The sequence below is a fragment of the Babylonia areolata genome, chromosome 35 (assembly GCF_041734735.1).
Source record: "Babylonia areolata isolate BAREFJ2019XMU chromosome 35, ASM4173473v1, whole genome shotgun sequence".
NCBI classification, from domain to species: Eukaryota; Metazoa; Mollusca; class Gastropoda; order Neogastropoda; family Buccinidae; genus Babylonia; species Babylonia areolata.
The window spans coordinates 20,351,795-20,359,294 of NC_134910.1; positions in this window are offsets into that span (position 1 = coordinate 20,351,795).

Here is a 7,500-nt window from a genome sequence, read left to right on the forward strand (position 1 = left end):
CATAGAGCACAGAGAGAGAGAGGAGAACAGTAGAGAGAGAGAGCACAGAGAGAGAAAGAGAGAGAGACAGAGAGAGAGAGAGCACATCGAGAGAGACAGACAGAGAGAGAGAGAGACCACACAGAGCACACAGAGAGAGGAGAACAGTAGAGAGAGAGAGCACAGAGAGAGAAAGAGAGAGAGAGACAGAGAGAGAGAGAGCACATCGAGAGAGAGAGACAGAGCACATAGAGCACACACACATACACACACACAGAGGAGAGCAGTGGAGAGAGAGAGCAGAGAGAGAGAGAGAAGGACAGAGAGACAGAGACAGAGAGCGGCTGAGAAGGCAAAGGATTAAACTTTCAAAAGGCCATTCAACGTTGCTACATATCAAAGCGTATTCGGGACGACAGTCGTTTGGCTGGTCACCTTGGCTAGTTTAGCCAGCGGAAGTAGATGTCGTTGGAAGATAAAATGGATGAAGCAGATGTCCGTGAAGGAGCTGATAAAAATAATGTGGAGTGTGATTCATAATTGTACGACGGATGGGTAGGCCTCCGTCTCGCGCTATAGGGAACTGACTCTGTTATCTTGCAGGTTAAAAGTTAAAGATCCCACAGGACTCTGTTATCTGTCAGGTTAAAAGTTAAAGATCCCATAGAACTCTGTTACCTGTCAGGTTAAAAGTTAAAGATCCCATAGAACTCTGTTACCTGTCAGGTTAAAAGTTAAAGATCCCATAGGACTGTTACCTGTCAGGTTAAAAGTTAAAGATCCCATAGAACTCTGTTACCTGTCAGGCTAAAAGTTAAAGATCCCATAGGACTCTGTTACCTGTCAGGCTAAAAGTTAAAGATCCCATAGGACTCTGTTACCTGTCAGGTTAAAAGTTAAAGATCCCATAGAACTCTGTTACCTGTCAGGTTAAAAGTTAAAGATCCCATAGAACTCTGTTACCTGTCAGGTTAAAAGTTAAAGATCCCATAGAACTGTTGTTACCTGTCAGGTTAAAAGTTAAAGATCCCATAGAACTCTGTTATCTTACAGGTTAAAAGTTAAAGATCCCATAGAACTCTGTTACCTGTCAGGTTAAAAGTTAAAGATCCCATAGAACTCTGTTACCTGTCAGGTTAAAAGTTAAAGATCCCATAGGACTCTGTTACCTGTCAGGTTAAAAGTTAAAGATCCCATAGAACTCTGTTATCTTACAGGTTAAAAGTTAAAGATCCCATAGAACTCTGTTACCTGTCAGGCTAAAAGTTAAAGATCCCAAAGAACTCTGTTACCTGTCAGGCTAAAAGTTAAAGATCCCATAGAACTCTGTTACCTGTCAGGCTAAAAGTTAAAGATCCCATAGGACTCTGTTACCTATCAGGTTAAAAGTTAAAGATCCCATAGAACTCTGTTACCTGTCAGGTTAAAAGTTAAAGATCCCATAGAACTCTGTTACCTGTCAGGCTAAAAGTTAAAGATCCCATAGAATTCTGTTACCTGTCAGGCTAAAAGTTAAAGATCCCACAGGACTCTGTTACCTGTCAGGTTAAAAGTTAAAGATCCCATAGGACTCTGTTACCTGTCAGGTTAAAAGTTAAAGATCCCATAGGACTCTGTTACCTGTCAGGTTAAAGTTAAAGATCCCATAGAACTCTGTTACCTGTCAGGTTAAAAGTTAAAGATCCCATAGAACTCTGTTACCTGTCAGGTTAAAAGTTAAAGATCCCATAGAACTCTGTTATCTTACAGGTTAAAAGTTAAAGATCCCATAGAACTCTGTTACCTGTCAGGTTAAAAGTTAAAGATCCCATAGAACTCTGTTATCTTACAGGTTAAAAGTTAAAGATCCCAAAGAACTCTGTTACCTGTCAGGTTAAAAGTTAAAGATCCCATAGAACTCTTGTTACCTGTCAGGTTAAAAGTTAAAGATCCCATAGAACTCTGTTATCTTACAGGTTAAAAGTTAAAGATCCCATAGAACTTTAGTACCTGTCAGGTTAAAAGTTAAAGATCCCATAGAACTCTGTTATCTTACAGGTTAAAAGTTAAAGATCCCATAGAACTCTGTTACCTGTCAGGTTAAAAGTTAAAGATCCCGTAGAACTCTGTTACCTGTTCAGGTTAAAAGTTAAAGATCCCATAGAATTCTGTTACCTGTCAGGTTAAAAGTTAAAGATCCCATAGAACTCTGTTACCTGTCAGGTTAAAAGTTAAAGATCCCATAGAACTCTGTTACCTGTCAGGTTAAAAGTTAAAGATCCCATAGAACTCTGTTACCTGTCATGTTAAAAGTTAAAGATCCCATAGAACTCTGTTACCTGTCAGGTTAAAAGTTAAAGATCCCATAGAACTCTGTTATCTTACAGGTTAAAAGTTAAAGATCCCATAGAACTCTGTTACCTGTCAGGTTAAAGTTAAAGATCCCATAGAACTCTGTTACCTGTCAGGTTAAAAGTTAAAGATCCCATAGAACTCTGTTACCTGTCAGGTTAAAAGTTAAAGATCCCATAGAACTCTGTTACCTGTCAGGTTAAAAGTTAAAGATCCCATAGAACTCTGTTACCTGTCAGGTTAAAAGTTAAAGATCCCATAGAACTCTGTTACCTGTCAGGCTAAAAGTTAAAGATCCCATAGAACTCTGTTACCTGTCAGGTTAAAAGTTAAAGATCCCATAGAACTCTGTTATCTTACAGGTTAAAAGTTAAAGATCCCATAGAACTCTGTTACCTGTCAGGTTAAAAGTTAAAGATCCCATAGAACTCTGTTATCTTACAGGTTAAAAGTTAAAGATCCCAAAGAACTCTGTTACCTGTCAGGTTAAAAGTTAAAGATCCCATAGAACTCTTGTTACCTGTCAGGTTAAAAGTTAAAGATCCCATAGAACTCTGTTATCTTACAGGTTAAAAGTTAAAGATCCCATATAACTTTAGTACCTGTCAGGTTAAAAGTTAAAGATCCCATAGAACTCTGTTATCTTACAGGTTAAAAGTTAAAGATCCCATAGAACTCTGTTACCTGTCAGGTTAAAAGTTAAAGATCCCGTAGAACTCTGTTACCTGTTCAGGTTAAAAGTTAAAGATCCCATAGAATTCTGTTACCTGTCAGGTTAAAAGTTAAAGATCCCATAGAACTCTGTTACCTGTCAGGTTAAAAGTTAAAGATCCCATAGAACTCTGTTACCTGTCAGGCTAAAAGTTAAAGATCCCATAGAACTCTGTTACCTGTCAGGTTAAAAGTTAAAAGATCCCATAGAACTCTGTTACCTGTCAGGTTAAAAGTTAACGATCCCGTAACCATCTATGGCCATGGAGACAGTGGGTTCGCCGCTCACACAGGGTCATGGACACCGAAAAAGAAGGCGGGGCACAATCCTCACAGTCCTCCGTTCTAACCTTCTCCAGCTGGTGTCAAAAGAAAAACAAACAACAACAACAACAACAACACACACACACACACACACACACACACACACACACACAAACACACAAACAACTCCAAACAAAACCATCCAACCAAACAAATCAACAAACAACAACAGCAACAGCAACAACATGAAAAAAACAACCCAACAACAACAGAACAATGGGAAAGTATTGGTTAACACGTGTGTGTGTGTGTGTGTGTGTGTGTGTGTGTGTGTGTGTGTGTGTGTGTGGCTTCAGTATTATAGTTTGTTTTCATTACAAGAAAGGGTGTGCTTTTTGTTTTGCTTTAGATACAACTTTGCTGTTGATTTGCTGATGCATTTGTTTCTTTATGTATTTTGTTAAATTCATTCATTTAAATTCTTTTCTTTCTTTCCTTGTTTCTTTCCTTCTTTCTGTATTTTATTGATAAACATAGTCGGGACAACAGTAGTCTCCACTGCTGTCTGATGGTCTATAGACACTATAATAATCCATGGAATACTATAGCATCTGATGCTTATAGTCGGACACTACTGACATGTCTTGGCTTTTCTTTACACGCCCCTGTCAGTGTCAGTTCACGCTTTTGAGCGCGCTTTTGTCACGGCAGAGTCTGCTCCCGCCCCTGTTGAACTGGTGACGACTTCGTCCCATTCTTCTGGTCAATTCACAGGACTCCCCCCTCCCCCTTCCTTCTCACCCCCCCCTCCCCGCCACTGCCCCCCCCCCCCCCCACCCCCCACCCCCACCCCTACACCGGTGTAACAGCTTCAAACTACTTACCTGTCGGGTTATATACCCCGGACGTCATTTTAGACTAAACTCGAATGAACCCCCCACCCCCCCCCCACCCCCCAAACCTCCCCAGCCCCTCCCCAGCCCCCAACCCCGGGTTAAGTAATTTTATCGCGAGTCAGGATCGACCAACTCACCCCAACAAACACCTCCTTCCCAGACTTTGGAAATGATCAGACTGTATTACACGTATGGGTTTTAATCAAAGTGATGATAAGGAAAGGGGATAGTCGATCCGGCGGGAATTGCCCTTTAATTACTGACCCCCCCAGTTAGGGGAGGCGGGGGTGGGGGGGTGGGGGGGGGCATTCTAGGCTAGTCAGATTTGAGTCCGTGCATAACGTCCAATTTTAGCATCCTAAATTGTTGCACCTATTGGTAACATTTCCATGGTTTGTGGGACAAAAAAACAACAACCCCAAAACAACAACCGGAGAGATGATAAAGCAGGATGGTGGCACGTTAGTTTAGGGACTGATTCCACATCAAAACTGTGTAAAATAAAGTACAAAATAAGAGTCGAAATGCACTGGAAATGGGTCACAACATCTACGAATGGTAATATCGTTTCATACGTGCACAAAACAAACAAACAAAAACACACACAAGAAAAAAAAAAACACAAAAAAACAAACAGCCAGTAAAATAGGTGCAATAATTTAGGACGCTAAAATAGGGCTTTATCCCCGATGATAATTATTACCAACCCCGGGGAAAACAAAACACAACAAAACAACACAGGAGGACGAAGATACTGCTACACTGAGTGCGTGCAATGGACAACCCCACCCCCTCCCCCCATCTCCGGGTGGTGTGAAGATTGGTGGTAACTCATGCGTGACAGACAGTACTGTGGACACGGGGGCGTCAACGTGAGGGGTTTTCTTCTCTTGTTTCAGGTTTAAAGCTGAGGGTAAGGGCATTGTTGTGAGAATGTTGTGTCCACCCCAACGGGGAAAAAAACCAACTAGAAGAACCAAAACCAAGAAAAACAGCAGCAGCATCAACAAAAACAAAACCGCTGTACAGTGTATTGACAAAAATCAACAACAACAAAAACAAACAACAACAACAAATAAACAAACAAACAAAAAACAACAACAACAACTCCCTAAAAAAACAACACAAATGACCGGTTTATTTTTAAAAGTACACAGGGCTACACGAACGATGTATTTAAAGCCGTACGTTTTTGTAAACTTTTTCGAACGCTGTGTGTTTATACATAACACACAAGCCATCATTATAGAGCAAGTTTTCCGCTGACCTGTTCGAGGTATTACCGTTTTTGGAAATGATATGGTTCTTGACGTTTGACCGACTTTTTATTGTATTCCGTGTGTGTGTGTGTGTGTGTGTGTGTGTGTGTGTGTGTGTGTGTCTGTCTGTCTGTCTGTCTATGCGCGTATTCGCGGACATGATTGTGTATTATTCCTAAGCTCATGTACTTTGAAAAGACAGGAATAGAGGTAGAGAGGACGAGGTGGTGATCACGTGTATGTGTGTTTGTGTGTGTGCGTGTGTATTGCGCGCGCGCGCGCGCTCACGGGTATGATGGGGGGAGGGGGAGGAAGGATAGGATATGGCGATTGATGTTATGTATCAGCCAGGCATACGATTATTGTCCGTGTTGTCGGCGACAAGAGGTCAACTGGGGATCAGAAAATCACCTCCATCCACATCACCCCCCCCCCCCCCCCCCCCGACCTCCCTCCTCCCCCTTCCATCTACCACCTCTTCCTTACCTTTTGGACATTCGATCCAAGCCAGTCCAGACGCGATTTATAGATTCATCATCCATCTTCTTCTCTTTAGAATAGAATAGAACAGAATAGAATATGTCTTTATTACCAAGTGTACCGGGGTCACAAGGAATACTGGGGGAGGGGGGGGGATAGTACATAACAAGGTAAATAACATAAATCGAAAATCATACACAACCACAGATACAGTAGAAATTAGGACACATACAAGTGCATATCAATATAAAAACTTGTGCATACTCACACGTGCACGCACTGCACGCACACACACACACACGCACTCACACATGCGCGCGCACACACACACACACACACACACACACACACACACTATTAAACAGACTCGTATACTACTGAGAAAAGAATAATGTCATCCCTGTAAATCAAGCAGGTTTTAAAAAAAGAAGATTCACAATTGATCATTTAGTGAAATTAACCACAAAGGTTAAGCACCAATTTGCGAGACGAACATGTTTGTTCGCAACTTTTTTCGACATTACTAAAGCTTATGACCAAGTGTGGCATTCACGTCTAATGTTAAAACTGAAGACGATTGGATAATCAGGACATATGTATAACTTTATAAAAGACTTCTTAGAAAACACAAAAATTCAGGCTAAAATAGGGAATACGTATTCAACTACACGAACATTGCAGACAGGTATTCCTCAGGGCTCTGTAATTGCTCCAGTATTGTTCAACATTCTAATGAATGATCTACCAAAAAAAAACTAACAAAGAATGTTGTAATGGTTCAATACGCTGACGTTATATGCATGTGGATGAAAGTTACAATGAAAAAGAATACGCCTGCCCGATATATAAATTACACAAAAAAGCTATATCAAAATGAATTAAACACAGTAGCAAATTATACGAGCGAGAATGGTCTGCAAATATCAACCGAAAAAACACACTTGATGCTTTTTAATAATGGATCAGCAACATTGCCAAAATTTACGATAACACCCTGGAATATAAAAAGTAGTTTAATTCCTTGGAGTACACCTTACATCAAAATTAACTTGGAATCATCATATTGATTACATTTTAACAAAGGCCAGGAAAACATTAAACTTCTTGAAAATAATATGCAAACAACCATGGAGCCAGGACATATTCATTCAACTACACCTTTGCACATAACTTGTTCGGTCAAATATATGTGCACAAGAAGTATACTTCAGTGCACCGAAATATTTACTGAAAAAAATTCAAAGCATAGACTGCAGAGCATATAAACTGGCACTTGGCTTACCAGTCCATGCTTCCAGTAAGAAAACGTACAGTGCAGCGGGAGTATTACCGTTAGAGGATCAAAGGGAACTTGCGTGTAGTAAATTTGTCTTGAGAAGTTTAACGGACGAAAATGATATGGAATCAGAAATAACTCTCAAATCCGACCGCGATTTTCCAAAAAGAGCTAGATCTATATATCCTCCCATACCACACTGGGAACATACACGTCAAGTATTTTAACAAATTCTGGCGTGAATAAAACCCCACATTTTGCTAAAAGGTCTGTAGTATCACCTACACCTGTATGGGATCTTCAA